This window comes from Amblyomma maculatum, chromosome 1, assembly GCF_055883805.1.
Source record: "Amblyomma maculatum isolate TAMU_Amacu chromosome 1, ASM5588380v1, whole genome shotgun sequence".
NCBI lineage: Eukaryota > Metazoa > Arthropoda > Arachnida > Ixodida > Ixodidae > Amblyomma > Amblyomma maculatum.
Genome location: NC_139344.1, coordinates 235,077,891 through 235,100,441, shown reverse-complemented (window position 1 = coordinate 235,100,441; position 22,551 = coordinate 235,077,891). Strand labels below are relative to the sequence as shown.

General features: G+C 46.7%; 1 pseudogene; it reads left to right on the top strand.

Annotated features, from left to right (window-relative positions):
• The first annotated feature begins 2,606 nt into the window (after positions 1-2,606).
• LOC146205923 (uncharacterized) lies at positions 2,607-3,850 on the top strand (annotated as a pseudogene).
• Positions 3,851-22,551: the final 18,701 nt, after the last annotated feature.

The window sequence follows — 22,551 nt, the reverse complement described above, 5'->3', positions numbered from 1 at the left end:
AAACTGACGCTCGTAAAGCTGGTGTCTGGCGTCGTCTTTGCGACATCCCTCTGAAGTGCCTCCTGCAGCGGAAACAGCCGCTGCTTTTTATACTCTCGGCAGCTGAAGAATTCATGTCAGAGCGCGACAGGATCTCCTCCACCTCCTGTTGGCAGGCGAGGGCGACGCTGTGTCCCACGAGCGCCGGGCTTGGACAGCGTTTGCACACACATTACGGCACGTGTACAGGGTCGTCCACTTTAAGTGCGAACACGGCTCCGCGTGGCCGCGCTCCGCGAAGCGCCAGCGGATCCGGCGCGTTCGCGCATCGAAGCAAAGCCGCGCAGGCGCACAGGGGCCCGGGGGAGGAGCTTCGTGTCGTCTGGTACAGCGCTGGCGCGCACCTCGCTTGCATTGCTGGAAAGCAGACGACACGAAGCTCCTCCCCCGGGCCCCTGTGCGCCTGCGCGGCTTTGCTTCGATGCGCGAACGCGCCGGATCCGCTGGCGCTCCGCGGAGCGCGGCCACGCGGAGCCGTGTTCGCACTTAGAATGGACGACCCTGTACATTCAACACGTCGGATCATGTCCGCGCGAGGAAGCGTTGGGCGGTTGATTGCACGGCGCTGAAATGAACAAAAGGCTCGCTGCTTGGACTGATGCTACGCTGTGGCCGCGTCGGCTGTCACACATGACAGTGGCGAATCGTAACAGTACCGAGAGGTACGCCCAAATATCTAACTGGCATGCGTGATAGACGCATTTTTTATAATTCTGAACTTTAAGAAGAGCTAACCCGTGAAAAGTCCAGGGGCCAAATTACGGACTGCGCTCACATGTTTGAGAGCGTGACGTCAAAATTACGGAGCCGTGACGCAGCCTTGAGACGTCAATCGTGGCGAAGGTCGAAATCGTCTAATTACCAGTGACTTTTAGCGTGGCTCCGCCCCGGTAGTTCCGAATCCTCGGCAAACGCTGTTGCCACCGTGTGGCACAAAACTGAGCAGGGACCGCTTCCTTTTTGTAACACGACGCAATTACACACAATAAATAAAATAAATAAAAGTTTATTTCGGCAAGGTACTATTTTTAATATTGAATAACATTAAGCTCAAGTAGAAGCGCTCTTAGTTTTGTAATTATACTTGCTATTAGGTAACTTTGGTTGCCGCGAGGGTGCGCCGGCGGCGTCATGAACTGTGACGGGGTCATAACGTGTGAGGCAGCGAGTGCATTCGACAATACATTATGCGATAATGTCACACAGGATGTATGATAGGTTAGGGGTCATGAACATAGATGAACATGGCGCCAGGCTAGGCAGTGATCACAAATGTATCAAGCTGAGCTTTGGAATAAAAACTAAAACAGGAATGAAGCATGATGACCAGCCAGGTAGGATCGTTTACTCGGAGTAGCAAATGGAAACAGCAAGCAACCAAATTGAAGCAGTAATCTCTGAGGATAGTAAAGCAGAGTGGACGTACACAAAGTGAAAGGGACTGTTAGAGCTAGAGCTGGCTAAGGTGCGAGTCGGGAAAAAAAGACAAGACGAAAACCAAAGAGCTGGTGGGATGGGGAGGTTAGGAAGGCCATAGAGAAACGTCAGGATGCCTCCAGGGAACACAGATATTCTAAGCGTAGGGGAGAACCAGAAGCAGACGTTGAGAGAAAATGGGATAAATACATAAAATGTATAAGGGAGGCATCCTACTTAATCAATGAGAAAATTAGAAGACAGGGGTTCCTGTGGCTGTCAGAAGTAAACAAAAAGGATAAAAATGCAGCTAAGAAGTTCTGGCAACATCTGAATTCCCTTAGTAATAAGACTATCCTAGAGCAGAGGTCTATTGTTACAGATCAAGGTATCCAGCTAGAAGGGGAAAAGGCAATAGAACATATACGGCTAATGATGTCAGAAAAGTTTAAAGAACAAAATGTCATAGGTGTCTTAGTAGAGGAGGATAGACCGGTTAGTACAATTGTTTCAATTGGACAAAGAGAGTGGGAAAGGGCTGAGAAGAGAGTACCAAGTAGCGCATCAGCAGGCCCGGATGGTATATTCCTATTATGTTATTCAAGACATTGGGCCAAAAGTCTAAGGAAACGTTAAGAGAGGTGGTGAGCAAAGTGTTAATGGATGGCAAAGTTCCTGATGAATAGAGACTAAGTAGTATGAGCATTATATAAAAGGGAAAGGGGGACAAAGCTGGCATAAGCAACTACCGTCCCATAACAGTAACATCAGTGGTCTACAGGTTGGTGATGCAGATTATAAAGGACAGACTGCAGGCATGGGTAGAGAGCAAGGGGGTGCTGGGAGAGATGCAGAATGGTTTCCGGAAACAAAGGAGGTTAGAGGACAATCTGTTCTCATTGACACAGTGTATTGAGGTAGCAGAAAAGGAACACAGACCCCTATGGCTAGCTTTTCTGGCTATCAAAGGAGCCTATGAGAGTGTATTTCAAGAAGACTTATGGAGTATTCCGGATGTGTTAGGCGTGGAAAGTGGAGTAACCAATATTTTAAAAGATATTTATAAGGATAACCAGGTGCTAATTAAATGGGAAAAAAAGGTGTCGAAGCCAGTAGAGGTAAAGAGGGGGCATAGACAAGGACGTCCCTTGTCACCTTTGTTGTTCATGCTGCACCTGCAAGGATTAGAGGCTAAACTAGAGGGGAGTGGACTCAGCTTCAACCTTTCCTTATTCAAGCAAGGAGAATGTATCCAACAGTCATTACCAGGACTAATGTATGCAGATGATATAGTACCGATGGCTGACAACAGGGTAGATTTGCAGGAGTTGATAGATATCTGCGGTACAGAGGGAGATAAGTTAGGTCTGCAGTTTAGCAAGAAAAAATCGGCAGTCATGATTTTATTGATAATGAGGCTGGCGAACATAGGATACAGGAGGACATGCTGGAAGTAGTGAATAAATACAAGTATCTTGGGATGTGGATAAATAATGGAGCTGAATATCTAACGGAACATGAAAAATATTTGGCAGCTAAGGGAAGGAGAAGCGCAGCCGTCATTAAAAACAGGGCACTGTGGAATTACAATAGGTATGAAATGGTGCGAGGAATTTGGAAAGGGGTGATGGTTCCTAGTCTAACTTTTGCCAATGCAGTCCTGTGTACGAGACCAGAGGTCGGAGCACGGTTGGAAATTAAGCAGCGCGGGGTGGGTAGGCTTGCTTTGGGAGCTCATGGGAATACGCCAAACCAGGGTGTGCAGGCTGACCTGGGATGGTCTTCTTTTGAGAGCAGGGAAGCTGGCAGCAAGATAGCGTTTGAGCAACGATTGAGAAAAATGGGAGAAAAGCGGTGGGCTAGGAAAGTCTTCAGCTACCTCTACATGAGGAATGTTGACACAAGATGGAGAAGGCGGACAAGAAAATTGACAAGCAAATATTTGGACAGGAGTAGGAGGACCAGCCAGGAATTATCAATTAAGTAAAAGGTTAAATAAACAGAGAGGGGTCGGTGGAAAACAGGGATGGAGACCAAATCAGCATTGGAAATGTACAGAATTTTCAAGCAGGAAATAGCCAAAGAAAACATTTACGATAATTCTAGGGGCAGCTCATTGTTGTTCGAGGCTAGGACAGGAGTATTGCGGACTAAGACGTACCGAGTTAAGTACCAAGAGATAGACACGCTGTGCAAGGTGTGTGGGGAGGATGAGGAAACGGCTGAACACTTAATAATTTTCTGTAAAGGGCTCCGTCCTATAGTTCAAGGCAATGGGGCAGATTTAGCCAAAGCATTGGTGTTTAAGGATGATGAAGGAAAAATAGACTTTAAAAGGGTAGAAATAACCAAACGAAGACTAGCTGATTGGTGGCTGAAAGCAAGGCAAGAATAGATCCTAACTATATTATTACTCACGGCTAGGCGGCCTGTGGCGCCGCCGTCCGATTCAAAGGATTCAGCCTTATCCATCCATCTATAAGTGCACATGGCGGCCTGCTAGCAAACAGCTGATTCCCCGAGAGGGTGCTGCTTTTTTTAGCGTCGTCTGAAATCGAAGTACCGTGCGGGTGCCGTGAGCATGCTGAACATCTAATAGAATGTAGGCGAAGTTCAGAACCTGCAGCGATAAAATTTCATGGACCGCTTCACACGGAAATGGACAAAGACAACTTGCGGAAGTGTTTTCGGTCGGCGCCTACTAGTATCGATGAGAAAAGTGCTGAAAGTGCAATGTGCAGGCTGTGTGGTTCTATTTGTTTCTCTTTAGGAAATGCAAGACGACTGTGAAGCCTGTAGTGTAGGTCAAAATGAAGTTCTTTGTTTGAATGAACATCTGTTTGTATATAGCTGGATAGTTTAGGAAAGAACATGATCATGAGAATGCTTCCACCCCTGCCGGGACTGAACCCGAAGCCTTCATTCACTGCAGTGCCACCGTGACAGGACTTTCGACGTAGCGTTCATTGTAGTGTGCTCTGCATTTATTTTTCTTTGTTCTCCATGACTGGGTTGCATTGCTTTTGAGCGATACCGTCTGCCCACACACCATTTGCTTGATGCATATGTGATTATGTTGCACCAGTTTGTATAGCTATGGGATTTTCTATTTATGCTACAATCACTGTGAGCACTAAAACTCGCAATATTATGCATTAAATTTGTCAGCTTTACACTGTTTAGCATTAACCAAATGCGTTCTATGCATCCTAACAGTATATGCAGGCCTGTAGTCCTGAAATGCTCACTAATGGAGACTGCCCTATGCAAACATTGTACATAGCACTACTTGTGGCATGTTTCTGCACTGTTAAGTGCCATACTTTGTTTCCTGCTTCTGAAATGTTCCAAACCTATGACAATTACTATGCAAGCCTGTAATCATTAAGCAACTATTTTTTTGTGTCTTGCCTATGTGTCACAGCTTTATGCACAATACTTTCATTTCTTGCTTCTGAAGTGTGTCAGACCTGCGATGAGTACTGTGACAGCTTACAGGCTCTACAAAATTATTCTTGTGTGTCCTCTCTGTGTAACATAATTGTGCAGCACGTGCAAATAACTGTCGATGATATTGCAGGCAGTTGGTTTCGCTGCTGCATATTCAAGCGTGTGAAATGCTGCAGGAAAATAAAGGCGCACAGTGGATACACGTGCTTCTAAAAAAACTTCTGTGAGACTTTCCCATTCCGATAGGCATCACAATTGCTGCCTCGTTGAGAAACACTTTAATTATGTACTCAAACACATGCACACACACAAACACCAACATGCACTGTTGCAAGCAACAGTGAACGGGGGTGTACGAAGACAAATTTGACTTGAGAGATGAGGTGTTTTAACGCATGGTTCGAGAAGATGCATCTTTATCACAACAGGTTTCTGGCACAGCCATGAAACGAGAAGACGCTGCACTTGGCTGCCTGTGATGAGTTGGTCATCTACGTGTGGTATATCACGGCCGATTGCTGTGCTGGGATTGACGCTGCAGCAGTTGCCGCACCATGGGCAGCTGTGCCAGCCTCTGGTGGCAGGTTCTGTGGAACAGGCTCACAACATTATTCTGTATGGTTTTTTCCTAGAGGTATGCATGGCAATAGTGATCCCACTTCCAAGTAGCCGGTACAGAGATGTGACCCTTTCTTGTCCAAGCCAGCAGCAGCCTCCTTGTCTGCGGGTAGGAAGACATCCAAAGAAGTTATGCACACGGTACATGCTACACGCTCTGGCTGGTAGAGGAACGTCTAGTATTTTTGCAAGCACCGGAAGCGGCTCTTCAGCACGCCGATGCAGTTATCCACCATTGTGGAGGTGTATGCCTTGTTCTATAATCGTTGTGGAGAGCCCGGACCGGGATTCCATGGCACTGGCAGTCATGTCTCCAACAGGTGCCCCACTCACCAGCATAACCGAAAATGGCACGCTGTTAAGCACATTCTTCGTCGTTGTCGACCTCAACAGCCTCATAAACTTTAACACCCTTGCTGACACCATGGAAGAGTCGCATCAAGTAGCTCATTGCCAGGTTTTGCTGACGATGACATTCATGGGCGCGCAGACAATGAATGATTGAACGTTTCAGCAACACTGCTGTAAGGACAGCTTTGCACTTCATATCTGTATAAATGATGCCCCATTCCTACTCAATACAGGCATCAAACACACGCATTCCCATCTTCGTTTCTTAGGTAGGCATTTCAACAATGTACTACGTGTCTTATGTTTCAGCTTTTATAAAAGCCCAAGAACGGTAATACATGTGAGGCATCTGGAGCCTACCGTAACTTATCTTGCAAAGAGCAGCGCAGCTCATTGTCGTGAATTCGACGTCTCGCAGCAGGCCTGCCTCGACCTGTGTCATGCCTGTGTGCAGCCGAGAATGCCGCCAGAAGAAAGCATCATGCCAAGATCCCAGGTAAGGAGGTTCATGGCCCAAATCATGCTGGCATCTCATATCTGAAAACAGGGACATCACAAGGCCACTCGTAGACGCCCGATGTGCCGTCGACAAAACTTATGACGCCCGGTATGCTGCCGTGACGAAGGAAGCCTTTCTTCGCCGCCGCCCTAGCTGCACGCCGCAAACGCTTTCGAACTGTCGGCTGCGCGAGGCCGATGTTCGCTTCGTTGCCAGTAGCGGCTTGGAAGCCACTAGCAGTTCGAAAAAAGCGCAGTGCACACATTACCTGCCGCCGCACAGGCAGCGCACTCGGCCGCACAGACCTATCTCGTTCATCTCGTCGCACAGTCACTGTACTATATCCTTCTCAAGTAGCAACACGCGTCGAAACATCGCGCCCGGCATGTCAAACAGTCTTAGTACACAGTCTTCCGCCGATGATCGCGTCGGGGCGCCGCCGCTACCGCCTCACGAGAACACCGGGCCGCCGCATAGTTCGCCGCCATTTTCCCTTTGTGAGCGCTCACAACCGAGTTGTGAGCCGCTCGCGTCGCTCACAACTATCGCTCGCAGTTTGCCCGTAGCCAAAGTCATCACTTCAAGTGTGTTCATGACTTAAACAGCTGTCGTCGATGGCGTAAAGAAAGACCACTCCCGCCGTGTTGCCGCTGGCCAATAGGAAGATTGTGAGTGTGATTGTGAGTATGAGCCGTCTGTAATTCGGCCCCAGGTCTCTCTCTGCTTCAGTCGACTCGCTCGGCGCTCTTCGTGCGTGGAACTGTTTGCGCGGCAGATTTGAAGTGGTTCGCTAGTGGTGTGCGGACTGTTGGAGGTTTGTCCTCCAGGGTGTCTAGCAGCCGGGGATTGTCAGGGAAATTTCACGCACCGGGAAAAATCAGGGAGACGTCAGGAAAACCATCAAAAATTTCGTCAAGTCGTGGAAAATGGCACGATATATCCTGCAGTCCATTTTTATTTTAAGCTGGCGCACAGCAAGTATGTTATTCATGCAGTTTTGTGTGTGTGTGTGTGTGTGTGTGTGTGTGTGTGTGTGTGTGTGTGTGTGTGTGTGTGTGTGTGTGTGTGTGTGTGTGTGTGTGTGTGTGTGTGTGTGTGTGTGTGTGTGTGTGTGTGTGTGTGTGTGTGTGTGTGTGTGTGTGTGTGTGTGTGTGTGTGTGTGTGTGTGTGTGTGTGTGTGTGTGTGTGTGTGCTAAGCACACGGCCGCGCCGCAAGGCGAGGCGCGATATATTTGACGCCAGCACATGGCTGAGCTGCCACAATAGAAGAACCAATACGCAAGTGAGTTGGGTACTCAATAAAATATGCGGAAGCGCTGCGTGAGAGTAGTACACGAAGAGCGCTAACCGCATGAGGCGATAATTGGTGGCGACATGCTACGCGACGCCGTCGCGCGACGGGCTGAGGGCCGCCAAAGCATTGCCGCTCGTCGCTGTCGCTCAGTTCCTGCGTTTTTGGGAAATTTCGCGTGTCGCCCGGAAGCAGCTCGCGAGGTAGCCAATCGCAGAGGGCTTTGGGATGCTCTACTTCTGTTGTTTTTTTTTTTTGTTTTTTTTTTTATGCGCGTGAAGTTTGTTTTCCTAGTCTGGTTTGAGCGAAGAAACTGGTACCTGCACGCGCTCACTTCTTCTGATCCGTGTATATATGAGTGCATCGAGACAATTCGGTAAAAGCTTGGAAGGGTAGTAAAAGAAAAAAAAAAAGGCTTGTGTGGCTATAGATATTGTTAATTTTCGAAAGTCGGCATCGCAGTGTAGTAGCTCTGTGACCCTTTAACATGCAAGGCGTTACAAAATTTTTCATCAGTGTTTTATTGTGCTTCATGCTGTTTAGTGTTAGAAATGGGATACAGCGTGATTGCACTCCCCTTGACCGAATGACGAGGTGGCGGTAACAGAGCAGCGCTGAAAACGCGCCTCTCTGTCGCTGAGCCCCGTCGCTCCGTGCGTTATGCACCAGCGAGAAATAGGCGCTGGCGGCGCGTCGCGCCATAGAGAAACATACGTAAGTATGTTTCTCTATGGTCGCGCGACAAATCGCTAGGGGTTGCCGCCTCATGCGGTTACCGCTGTACGCGACAAAATGCAGTAAAGCGCGAAAGCGATCGGCGAGCTGAGCTACAGCTGAGGTCCGTTGTGACACTCCAGCGGTTGACCGCTAACGTTTTCGCGATCTCACCGCAGGTTCCGCGTTTTGTGTGCGCGACAAAATTGCTTAACACATACATGTCCACAATCACGAACTCAGTACCGGCATCGCATTCCGCGCTAACGCCGAGGTGAAACTCGCGTTAAGCCGCGGACTTTCCTGGCTGAACGGCAGTGCGCCGGCTCCGCCGTATAGTAGTAGTACGTGGCGGCGGCGTCAACTCAGTGTACCGTGATCTGGGATGCAATTCGCGCTGTAATTTGAACCCGCGGTGTCATCATGTAGCGTGGTTGATGTTCTTTAAAAATCTAACAAGTCTGGCAGCGGCAATCTCTTTCTCTATGGGGTCCCGACGGCACGCTTGTGGCCAGTGACGTATGGTTTTTGTTCCAAGCCCGTTTCTTATGGCTTCCGAAGGCTCGTTTGTGTGCACGGTTACAATCTGTTTTCCGACATCTTGATCGCAAGGAAAAATTGCACAAAGCGCTGCATCGACAAACACGAGCTCAAACGGAGACGCGCATGAAGCTGCTGCTACGGCGGCGAAAGCAAGCAGCAAGAAAAAAAATGACGCGCCGATCACGCCAGCCAATGGGAGACGCGGAACAAAGCGCGCCGCGTGATAGCTAATCAGTCCATAAACGGCCTTCGGAAAACCGGCGCGCAGCTAGGCTTGAGTGAAGCCTAGCTGAGGTAGCGCAAATTGCACACAAAGAAAACAGCTTTAAAACAAGCCCAAGCTAGCGGCGATCTGCCGGCTGCAACGGCCGCGGCACGCGCGGGAATTTCGAACAAAATTCCTCTTTTCGGGAGGCATTTCGTGGATGCCGTGACGTTTTGAAAGCCGCCTTTATCGCATTTCCTGACCGAATTCAGCGTTAATAGTTTGAGTGCAGGTGCTCGAAAGGATAAACGTTCTGAAAATGAGTTTGTCTCAAAGTCGATTTTTGAACATTTTCGACCGTTCTATGACTGCGCCTAATTAATACCCCAGTCACACGGGCAAGTTTAGTGACACTTTCACGAAGTGCACTTACATAGGAAAAGTGACACTTTCGGTGCTCGCTGTCACACGGGAAAATGAAGTGTCATTTCGAAATGACGGCAGTGCCGATGCGGATGCTGCAGCCCTATGTGGAATTAATTTAGTTTTCATGAAAATACTTTAAAACTCAATTTTATTGCAAGCGCAATGACCCCAAGCTAATATTCAGTTTATTTGTGCATTTGAGTACGTCTTCACAGCGTTTGCTTGCCGTTGTATACAACGTCGAAAAAGGTCCGGTTTCCGCAGTATCACGAAAGTGGGCGACAAGCTCGCAGCGTTAACAGCACTGGGCGCTACTAGCTTTCCGCTGTAGTACCGCCCATCGAGCGCCCGTGAACGGCAGAGCGCGTGGTGCAAGTAGCGCTTGGCCGTGCGCTCCTCCGTAGTCGTCGGTTTGTTTCGCATCGATCGAGTTTCAGTGGGCGGCGCTTTCGTATGGCCAGCTTAATAGGATACATGGCTCACTCGTGACACTGCCTTATTGTCAACCTTGCTGTCTGTCCATAATAAGTGACAGGTGCAATTCAAATCGACAACTTAGATAGGGTAGCGTATACGTGTACTGCCACGGCCGCTCGGCCGTGGTACTGCAAAGGTGAGCTGTGCCGCGCCGCCGGCGACGATGGCTATGAAGCGGTGAGCAGAAATTTGCTTGTGTCGCAGCAATTACACCTACTAGCGACTCGGTATAGGTCAACGATCCCCAAGGAGGATTAATTACTGACATTGCTTTACTTCAGGGATCATTACGGGAAAACAAATTCTCGCACACTTTTCTGACGCCGGTGACAGCGGGGCAGGATGCGCCGTAAAGGTGCTGGCGGTGCTGGCTTGGCGCTGGCGGCTTGCGGGAGGAAAAGCGGCGGTGTCTCCGGCCGGCGCTTGAGCGAAATGCTGCCTGTCAAGTGACGACTTTCTAGAGATTGGTTTGCAAATAACTCCAACTACGTTGATGCAGCTTGAGATACCGCATACCATCGAAGTGCAGCAGCAGACGAACGCCTTCGCGTTAGCGCAAGCACTGAGAGCGAGGGTAGCTATTCATGTGTACGCATCGTTTTCAGTTGGTGACAGCTTAAATCTCTTGCCCATTAATAGAAACGCTCATGAAATTACGATAAACATTTCAAAACATTGTAATTCTCAAAGAATATATGAGTGATATGTCACTGCCCTGCTGTCGAGACTACACACTCGCCTGCCGGACAAAGTGTAGTGAGTTCGCCAAACTCACTTCCCGCCAAGTGTGTTCGGCGGCGAGTGTCATTAAAGTTCATCGTGTGACACGATGCGAATGATACTAAACGCGAGTGCACTCGTTGAAAGTGACACTAAACTTGCTCGTCTGACCGGGGTATAACTCTATGGCTGTTATCTCGAGGTAGAGAGAAGTGCGTTTTCCCTCTAGACTGGCTGTGACCTAGGGTGTCTCGCATCGAGGCACCCTATATACACCCGAATTTTGGCCAATCAAAACCGCCTTTTTTGATACATGGTGCCTATAGGAAATTTCGCAACTGGTAGTATCAAAGAGCTCTCTGGCATCAATGCACTTTTAATTTTCGGTAAACTTTCGTCGTTTTTACTACTTTACTACCTTTCACTATTGTATATTGCAGAATTGATTAATAAATACTTTTTTGTTGGGAATTAAAGAGATGGGCATTCGACCTCAGATACCTCGACCTCACCTCGAACTCAAAAAATATTTGGCGACCTCACTCAACCTCAACCGTATAAATTGAGGTTGAGGTCCCCCAGGCGACCTCACCTCACTTTTCATGTGACCATTGGCGACCTCACTCAACCTCACCTCAAACTCAAAATGTGAGGTTGAGGTTGGGCGCTCGACCTCAAGAAAAAAAAAAGAATCATTAAAATAAACCGTAACCTAAAGCAAATATACATTTCTTGGTAAACCTGGGATATATAGGCAAGCAAGAATGTTGTCGTATGAAGGCTGTTTTTTACTCTTAATTTTATACAGCAATTAATATCCCGGATAAAAGCAGAAAAATTCAGGAGACTACATGTCCAAATCTGCACTAAAGTGGAAGTCATCTGCCCCTCCTCGCTTACTTTTTTGTGGTCGGTTTCATTCTAGGGCCTACATGGGTACCACGTTACTATGCATAGGCCCATAATGCAATACAAAGAGTTTGTCCCATCTGACCCACGTGAATAATATTAGTATTAAAAATAAAACAAGCCATTCCTTATTATATACTGAAAAGACAAATGCGGTTGACCCTAGTGACGATGACAACAATGACGATATGCTCTTTTTCTTAATTCTAAAAAAATGGTGATTGCCAAGCTTTTTTTATAATACACTGTACATTGTCTTGCGACCGAATACATTAAATTAGAAAAAAAAATAGGAATACAGTCGTGCCTCGTTAGTATGGACGCTTTGATTTCCGACCAAAACTGTCCATAAAGCGAGTCATCCATAATAACGAGTCAGGAATAAAAACAAAAAGTATATATTTGAGAAAAAAAAAGATATAAATAATGGCTACTATTTTAATTAATTTGTAATTAAAAACAGCCGAGCTGTCGATGCTACGCCCGCTTTGGTTCTTTCCAACTCCACAGGACTCGTTCAAGCATCCGGCCGTATTGGCCTCGAGATCGAGCACAGTCGCCACCTTGCGGCTCAGCGGCGAAACCTACTCAGTGTGGATGCGTTTTCGCGTCGCGTGCCAGCCCGCAGTGATTTAAGCGCGCGCATGCGGCGTGTACAGGAGTGTTTTTGTTTGTTTCGCGGTTCCTGTGAGATTTTGCTTACCTATATGCCTCTAGCAAAATAAATATGAACAGTTTATAACCCCACGCTTCATTAAAAATATATATATACTTGTCCGTATCGAGCATGTCATGCTTGGATAAGGACATCATCCATCGCGGTCTTCGGCGCTTGAGTTCCTTTGACATGCATTGTCTCAAACGAAGTGGTACTGTCGTTACCGCTGTGTCAAAGCAAAACAGGTCGCTGCCAGAGATGGGCATTTGACCTCAAAAAGTGCAACCTCACCTCAACCTCAATAAAAATTTCCTGACCTCACTCAACCTCAACCTCATGCTTTGAGGTTGAAGTTTGACCAGGTGACCTCACCTCAATTTTTCTGATGCCACCACCGACCTCACTCAACCTCACCTCAAACTCAAAGTGTGAGTTTGAGGTCGATTGCGCGACCTCAAAAAAAAAATAGAAAAGATTTTTCCCTTGAGAACACTAAATATAAAACGTCAGGGCACAAGCTCAGTGCAGTGACACGCCAGAATGATGGCAGAAATTTTAAATAACATTGAATATGATGAGGCTTACTCGTGAAGTAAAAAAAAAATTGAAATGAACATCTGCCGGCGAGGCTACTGATTTATAGCAGGCTGACTTAATAACGGCAGCATAATTGGTCAGTTTCAACTCGTTTTTTAAACTTTATTTTTATAATTTGTTTAGATATGGTGACTTTTGACCTAATTCCCGCTGTAATGCTTCTGCGTCCTTGGCGCTGCTGGATGCGAACACCCGAAGGTCTACAGTGAAACGCCGCACATATCTGTGACCGTTAAACAGTGTTTCCTCTATGACAAGCAAGTAATAATTTCTTGGTGAAGACATTTTTCTGCGATTTCAAATCGAATCGGATGACAAAATCACAAGCAATCTAATATTAGTTTCTTCAGTGTTACGTCTCTGTTACAAAAAAAAAAAAAAAATGGATCGACCACTTACGTGTACTATATGGAAGTTGTAGTACCATAACATTGTTTTATAATAATAATAATAACTTTATTTCACCACCACAAAGTACATGGTGGCAGGATGCCTACAGTAAAAGCTGCCTCTTGGGCAGCTTGACAAGGCCACAGGCACCCAGCCGTTTACTTTGGCAGCAAAAGTAGTACATCATATTTAGAAAACGACAATCACAGAAAACTACGTAAGCACATGACAAGTATTCGCCACAAAAACAAAAATAAAACCACATACATAATTATTCACATGCAAAATAAAATCACCATGTAGAATTTTTACTTTCATAATGGAGTGTCATTCAGTAGGAAATATTCAAGCAGTTTTTTGTATGAGGTATATTCTAGTGGAATATTATTGAAATGAAGGGAATTCAGGAGACGTGGCAGCGTATTTTGCAGTGTTTGACAGCCCTATGTTGTTCTGTATGTTTTAATATGCCACTTATCGATGTTTCTCGTTTCGTAGACTTTGTAGGTGAGTTCAGAGTTAGCCAGTTTATGAAAAAAAAAAAAAAGACATGTTATTAGTAATCTCGCGTTTTAAAGCGTATTGACATTCTTTTATCAAATTGACTTCTTACGTTGGACTGATCACAAGACGCGGACGGAACAAAATGTTGCCCATATGCAGAGACGTTGCGCACGTAGTCTGAACGCGGCTTTTAGGAAAAGGTAAAGCGTGCTTGACTTTTGACTTTGCGCTACTTTCGATAATCCTGACGAGTGGGTTGTGCTGCATGAAACAAACGCCGTGACAAATTATTGGGAAGATTACCCCCTCTTTTACATATAATTACTAACGGTGAATATGCAGCCCCAAAACAGTTCTTTGTTCATTGATGTAAATTAAAGAGAGATAATTCGCACATTAGCTTGAGATGCTGAGAGAAGCTCAACTGCTGGTTTCCTTGTCCACACAGCTTCATGTCGCAGTGAATGCATTCCAAGTTTACAGTGCTTTTCGTTTCTTTTGCGTGGCTATTGTAACGGAAATGGCCTTCGATGTCTTTGTCATTTCGACAACTGCGCGCGTACACATCATTATCGGCATATTTAGATTTTTTCGCTATATCTGCCATAACCACATCTGCCATAACCGAAAACCATGTCATGCACCCTCGGTGCTGAACACGACAATGCGATAGACCTCGAAGAAGAAGGGCAGACCTGAGCTGGAAAGGGCGGAAACTTCCGTCATATAAATTACAGCAAGTCGCCGACCACGGCCATGGCTGAGTCTGTTCGCTTGAAAAAGACGGCCACAGTAAATGGCGAAGAACATAGGATGTTGTTTAGATGCTGCCTTTTCTTTTTTGTTTTGCCAATTTCGGGCGGCTAACCGACGCCATTTGGGGGTGACTTCCAAGCAGACGTTCTAGGAACGATTGGTGTCGATGAGAACGTGGGGTAGCCTCCTTTACTATGGGCTGAGACACCAGCTTCTAGTCGCGGCGAGAGAAGCACGCCCACTGGAAGGATGAAGCGCAAACACCTAACCCATGTTACGCGAGTTGTTTCGTTTTTCTTCGACTGCATAACATCAGTCAAGAGAAAGCCAGCGGGTGGTGAGCAGGGTGGCGACGAGTCTACGAGGAAGAGCAGAGTTTGAACACTGACTGGCGTGTCCCCCCTGCGAAACGATGAGATGGCTGCATGGTCGACAAGAGACAGAAGTCCGCGCAGCCGCCGCGGCGTTCCGAGAAGCGAGAAGGACCTGTCTTTATAGTTCTTTAGACCAACAGGAATACGCCAGTCGGAGGTAGCGCACAACCAAAGCCAAATAAGTAAAACAAACAAAAAAAAAAGACTGTCACGAGAGCCAGAATCGTTTTTTTTCCGCTTTTTTTTTCTTAGGGGGAGGAGGGCGGGGGGGGGGGGGGGGTTACAATCGGCCGTACCGCAGAAAAGCGGCTGGTTGTGAGTAAACGGGTGCACAAACGCGAGAGGGGGCACTGGTAAGTGACCACACAAAACGAAAATAGGAAAGGAGGAAAAATAGGGGTGTGCAAGTGCACTGGAAAACTAAAGAGAAGAGGAGACGCAGATCTTCACTCGCGCATTCACACGCTCGAGCACCGCGCACGCATCTCGCTCTCTCGCCCACACTGCCACTGTCCTTGTAACTCTCAACCCCGTTGACAGAAACGCACTTAAAAATACCTAAAGCTCACAAACTCACAGAAGGAACCCCAAAACAGAGGCTGAGGCGCGCGTATGTGCAGTGGCTTACTTTCCAAGAAATGCTGAGGGGTTCCCGGGTCCGCGCTTCGTCCGCTAGTTGAGATCGGACACCGGCTGCGGAGCCGAAAGAACACAAGCTACAGCTTACGCACAAAAGGCGCGCCCGCCACTTTGGCTACAAGCTGTAAAACGGAGGGGAGGCCCTCGATAAAAAAACATGTAAATGAAAAAGGCGCTAGCTCACATAGGGTAGGAGAAAGGAATTACTGCAGGCAGTCGTCAGTCATCTGTTTGTTTCAAGTTCATATCATACATACATACAAAAAATAATACAGTAAGAGTTGTACAGAAGGAGGTCCCGTAGTACAAGACTGTCGGGGGACCTCCCAGAACAAAGCAAGTGAGGTAGAAATGTACAAAAAAAAAAGGGGGAAGCAGTGTAACAAGTAACTAGTATAAAAGTACAACCTACAAAACAACGTTTAGAATATACACCAATAAAAATAAAGAAGATAAATATACACATGATCAACTTCAGTGAATAGAACAAACAAAATAGCACATTCAATTGTGAACTATAACGGTTCTTCAATGATTTTTCGAGAAGGGCACATAAAATTCAGCTTTTTATGTGAGGGTTGGTTTAATGTCTAGTGACAGAAATAATAATAATAATAATAATAATAATAATAATAATAATAATAATAATAATAATAATAATAATAATAATAATAATAATAATAATAATAATAATAATAATAATAATAATAATAATAATAATAATGAAAGAGTGGATTGCGCAGATACAACCAGTCCTATTGCTGTCTTTCGCGTTAACTCGTACAATATACAATAGCAAAAGCAGATTTTATTTACTAATTCATGGGGCGACTTATCGTCAAGCCATTCATCTCTCGTTTCTTCTGCATTCTTGTTCTTTCCATATGCCTCTGTGAAACCTCCACTCTCGGACCGTCCTCCCCAAGCAATTCCTTGGTTGCTAGATCTTGCGCTTCCCTCTTTTCTACTATTCTAGTTTTTCTATATTTTTTTTTCCCAGAAGTCGGCACGCCCACGTAGGTCTGGAAAGCCTTCGAGTTTGCGCAGGCTTTGTTTACTTCCCAAACTCGCTCGGAATGGTGGCGGGATCTTGTTTCACTTTCTTTCGAGTTTGCAAGCACCGTCCTACCCCACTTGTTTGCCGCGCTGCACTTTACGCCCCCCCCCCCCTTTTTTTTTTTTCGTGTTGAACACAAACGCACAGACGCAAACCGTTCGTTACGTGCGCGTTGGTAGAGCCAAAAGAGTGTACACGACAGGTATTATTAAAGCTGTTTTGCTGGCTATTTTATCTCTGTGGGAAACAATAATTTCGACCTCACAAACCGACCTCACTAAGTTACGACCTCACTCAACCTCAAACTCACGCATGAGGTTGAGGTTTCATTTGCTGACCTCAAACATATTTCAGGTGTGGCTGACCTCACCTCAACCTCACCTCACTGCGTGAGGTTGAGGTCATTTTGAGGTTGAGGTTGACCTCATGAGGTCGAAACCTCATGAGGTTGCCCACCTCTGATTGTGACTGGCCATAGGGTTTTCTTGGCAGGAAATACTGGAGTGGGTTGCCATTACCTTCTCCAGTGAATCACATTTTGTCAGAACTCTCTGCCGTGACCTGTCTATCTTGGGTGGCCCTACACAGCAGAGCTCACGACTTCATCGAGTTTCGCAAGCACCTCCGCCACGACAAGGCAGTGATCCATGAAGGGGGATTCTTGCGTACAGAGAGTATATGAAACAGGATGTGACTCTTTCTATCTTTTCACTTTCACTACCACCTTCCTCCCTTCCCTTAACGCGCGGTTCAGCTGTCCACGGAGAGGTTTGACAGTTACTGCGCCTTCCCTTTGCTACAAACCAATTTACAACTTACCTAGATCATGTGGTACGCCCTGTTGCTATGTGATCTATTGCTCGATCTCAGTGCATGTTATACACCGGCAAATGGCCGAATTCGCCCCCATAGCCCTTCACTGTGGCATCTAGCGCTTTATATCTCTTCACTTTCACTCCCCTCCTACCCTTACGGCGCGGGTCAGGTGTCCACGCGTGGTACGCGCTGTTGCTATGCGATGTGCTGCTCAAGGTGGAATTGTTAAATAATGCGACGACGCCACCTTGAACAATGCTGGCAGCAGAAATAGTGCTAAAAAAAAAAAAAAACGGTGGGCTACGTGCTGTGAAAACGAATGCATGAATGTCTCGTCGTGACTTTATATGTCGTCGGTTAGAATCGCTGTCATCAGCTATAGCCCTTTTTTGAACTTGCAGCTGTATAATAAGTGCAACTAGAAATTGGATGACACCATTCGAACGCTGCACAACGAACGGTGGCATCATGATTTTGACACGAAACCCTGCAAAATTTTTGCTATCACTTCCTGCTCACTTCGCTCATCAGGTAAGTAAGGCTTTATATTTGCAAAGACACTTAAGTTCCGCTTTTCGCGATGTCGTCGGTGGCTCCCGTCTGTGGCTCTTCTTGCGAATATTTATCCGCGTATATCTACTAACTTTGCTACGCGTTTAATGTCTAATCCTTAATTTGTGCCTCTATTATCCCCCATACATTCAGCATAGCATACATCCGTAAGCCACCGAGTTATGTGAAAGACCACCCGGCAGATGTATCTACAAAGCAGTGCCTTAACGAAGCCGTACAGATATGGCAGCGGGGCCTAAGAACAGCGTGTCTTACTCATCGCTCAAAGGCCATGGAAAGTCCAATTCCGTTTCATCCATCCGCCTGAAGGTATAGAAATACAGAGTTGGCCTCCGGACGTCGCACAACCCGCCGATTAAATAGTACGCGGACCCATTATCTGAAAACTACCACCTGCCAGAGCCATGGATGTGATTTTTCGCTAATGCCAAAAAAACGCTAGATTTTCCGCGGAATTGTGTCCTTAACGCAACCACGTTAATACATATATGCTAACTGACTGTGATGAAACGACCCCGGCTGCTTCATTTCGCCGCTACTTACCGCCTTAAACGGCCAGTCAGGAGCTGAATACCGCGTGACGAAGATCGTATATAAATGCATACATTCAGCCGCTTATACCCAGTGCAGAACAGTGGGCTACTTTGATTGACCTTAGTGTAGGGACGAGACGACCCGAAGAGGTGTCCGCTCTCGTTCCATTTGAACCTCTCTTTCTGACCATGGTTTTGTGGGTGGCGGCGATGTGGACGGCGGCTGGGAACCTCGGCCTGCAGACGAAGAAAAGCGGCCCTGGGGGGAGGGGGGGGGGGGGTGCTGTAAGCGACCGTTAGTGTCAAGAGGCCGCACATCACTGGAGCCATCAGCGAGGGGCTACGACGACACTGCGGTCTCGAAAGCCAGCACACACCGTTCTAAGTGGAGCGCTGATACTGGAGGGCAATCAACACGAAAACAAGAAAGTAGGTGCGGCTAGAATCGGCGAAAAAAAGCAGAATGGGCGGAACCAGAACGCCACACGAAAACTTATGCTACGCTTTTTACTTTTTTCTGAGATAGGTTTTTCGTGTTTATTTTGTCGGTCTTACTCTAACGCAGCGAGAAGTAATGGCAAAGGGTTTCTTTGCACCCGTTGCTGCTGTCTTCGAGGGTGCGACTAGCAATAGATTTTCCTACCTTGATATAAACCTTCCCTATTTTAAAGCACTGCTATTCGCCCATCGTCGCCATCACCATTCCGAGGGCAGTGTTGTTTCGCCCACGTCGTGTGGGATAGACAGCGCGGCTGCAGTGTACAAAGAAGAATCAATCAGAGTGGCGGACACTTCGGGCATTTCAGCGCTGCAAGGACCGCCATTCGACGCTTTCAGTGGGCGTGACCAGATACGTTGCCTTTCCACTTGCAGTCATGTGCGTGCATTTTTATGCGCAACAGCTTGTCCAAGCGCGGCTCTCGGTGAGAGAGTCGCTGACCTCGGCTTATGTGAGGAGGTTCTGCGCTGGGCCCTGGGCCTCGAGGCCAATGCTGCGCTTGGAGCTTGCGAACACCTGCCTCTAGGGGCGCCACTGAAGGTCGCCGAACGGTCGTTTTCATAAGTTCTTTCGGGGTACGAGTTGCCTCCGCTCATGCGTCGCTGCGAGAATTGCCGACGTTCGCAGCGGCGATTTTTTTTTTTTAGCTCCTGCCGGTTTCTTCTGCGGAGGCCTGTAGCATAAAATTTAAGTACCTCTTTGGGTAGAAGCGAACACATTAATGATGCTCAGCCATCTGGTAGAAACTAATGCGTACACGAGCCGGGTGCCTCCTACAAACTCACGCAAAATGACCAGCGACAATGTTGAGCCCGCTTTATTGTGGGTACTCTCCATCGAGCGACCATTTTCTTCAACAAAATATTCGTTTTCTTTTTTTTTTTTTTTTTTATTCGTCATGTCTTTGCTTCGCAAGCTCTTTTCATGTATGCTGACGGTGACGCGCCGCGACCCAACATATATGATACATTCTGTGTCATCGCGCCGTTACATCGTGCCAGGACCACTTTCTTATAAGTATTTCGCTTCATCAGCCGAATTTACGAGACTTTAATGCGATGTCGCTAAGGATCCCGTGTCGCAGAAAATCCGACGTCATCGTCGTGGTCGATGTCCGTGAACGAAAAATCCCGATAAGCAACTTTGCAGCAGTTTGATATGTTCAGATTGAAGCCAAATTTCTCAAGGAAGTTCCGTAACGAAAAGAAGATAATTGAGCAGAAATGAAAGCAGTCAATTTTGAGTGGGGGTCTAATTCGAACCCAGAACTTTCGTGTAGCAAGACAGACGGACGCTCATGTGTCGTGAAACCTCACGGCCTCAAGCTGAATAAAGGTAGACCTACTGAATTTGTGACACGAACGGGGTCCGACAACGCAGATAGCGTTCTGATCTTAACAGGCGATGCTTAAGTGCCCCCATGTTTAACGCATGCCTCATTGGATTAGCCGTGGTGAGGGATTGTATCTTGGCGATGACACGTTTCATAGCGTGTATAGTCAGAAATAGGTGAAGCGCAATAAAGCGAGCACTTACAACCTTCAATAAATTGTACGCTTTCAAGAAGCTTATGCGTTTCAGCAAAAGGACAAAATACATGCGGGTCTTAACAAGCACTGCTTATGGGGTATTAAAAGCAAGAATACGCGCTTGGAGCACCGTGTTTAAATCATCAAATCTCGTACCTGACGCTCATCATATCCGTTTACATTTTGCATCTGACTTGAAAAATTAAGCGCTACAAAAATATGCAGCACTGCACTAAATAAATGAACTATTACAGGTTTACATTGCAGCCAATATATTTTGTCTCCTGTACCTGATAGCGATCATCAGAAAATTCCCAAATACGCGCCGATATTCTTTCAAGTGCTTTTGTGACGAAACATAAGAAAGGAATTACAAGCGGCTTGTTAACGCGAAGTGAACTCAAAAGATATTCTCTAGGTCACATTGCTTACCGAGCTACGACGACTAAATACAATCTACGTTTTTATTGCTTTCGAACATTTACCCAGGAAAAAGCTATTGCTGGATATGCCCCGTAGTTTGTGTCGCAGTGCACTCGCAGCAGATGCTGTTTATGCAACGATGCAAACGTCTTGAGAAAAGGAATTCATGGAGCGATGAGTGCATAGAAGCACATAGCATATAGCAGACGACGCGACCGGCTCCGCTTCCGGATTCACTTATCAAATCCGCCACCAGTGGCGTGGCCGCCGCTTTGCACGGGGTGTATACATATGTGCCGTCTTTGCCAAAAGTAACCAGGCTGCAGGATCTCCTTCTCAGTCATCTAGTTGAGAATTCATACCACTGCTGAAGCAGTAGATATCTGCAAAGTAAAGGCTAGCACCTGTCCCTCCTTTTTAAAGCATCGTTATGCTCTGGAAACCTTATTTACTTCATAATGTCAATGAGAAGCGAACCATGCAGCCCAGTTACTTTTGGCAAAGACGGTACATAGATTAGATACATGGACCAGACCAAATCAGACCAGATCAGACCAGACCATAATTTGTAGGAGCAAGGTCTGTCGCCACAGCAGACGCGTTGTTCTCAAAAGTTTTCTTGCGCCTTCAGGAAGATATCCAGTAGAGTAGCACACAAAAAAAGTAAGGATAAAAAAACAGGAACAAGTGGATTCGAACTTGAGTTCAAAAACTCAGTGCTAATACATTGCGCCATAGGACTACCGAGAAGTAGCAAACCAAAACACGCACTTTAATGGCTAGTGTTCGTACCCTCTCCCCCCTAGTCTCACTGGGGAGGAGGAAGAGGCGGCCTGGAGGAAGCAGTTCCATGATCGCATGTCCGGTGCCCGTGTGTGGTGCCGACGCGGTGCATGGGCATGCGATTGGGAAATGTAAGGGTGTTACGGAATTAAGATAGGCGGGCGAGACGACGTCCGCGCAAGTTGGCAACCAATCATAATCGAAATTGTATACGTGTTTCATGGAGTGCGATGACGTCAGAGGAGCACAGAGTCTGTTGAAGGTATTCGCCGCGAGATCGAAGATACGAGTGAGACAGGCAAATTTAGTGTCAAGCCCACGGAGATACAAGGTTCGTGCTCTGACTTGCAGTACTTTAGACATAATCGAGGCAGACTGGTTCATTATATCGTACTTGACTCGAGGATTAAGTAGGTTAAATTTAGCACTGACAGCGTACTGCATGGCGGGTTGCCGTCGACTGAGTGGACATCAACTTGTCTAGACAACCAGGCACAAGTATTCCCTAAAAATGAGATTACGCCGACACTGTACGGGAAATTTCGCCGCCCAGGAAAGCTGACTGCTCACGTGTAGAGCGAAGAGTGGATTGAGTTTGCCGAGCTCACAACAAGGCGGATGCTTCTTGCGGCAGATAATCTGTTAGTGTTCTAAATGATTCTGAACGACTCTAAATGATTTCCTGAAACCGAGGGAAGTATAAGGTATTTCTGATGTGTGTGATGTTTACAAATGGTAAATTAGTAGTGTAATTATTATTTT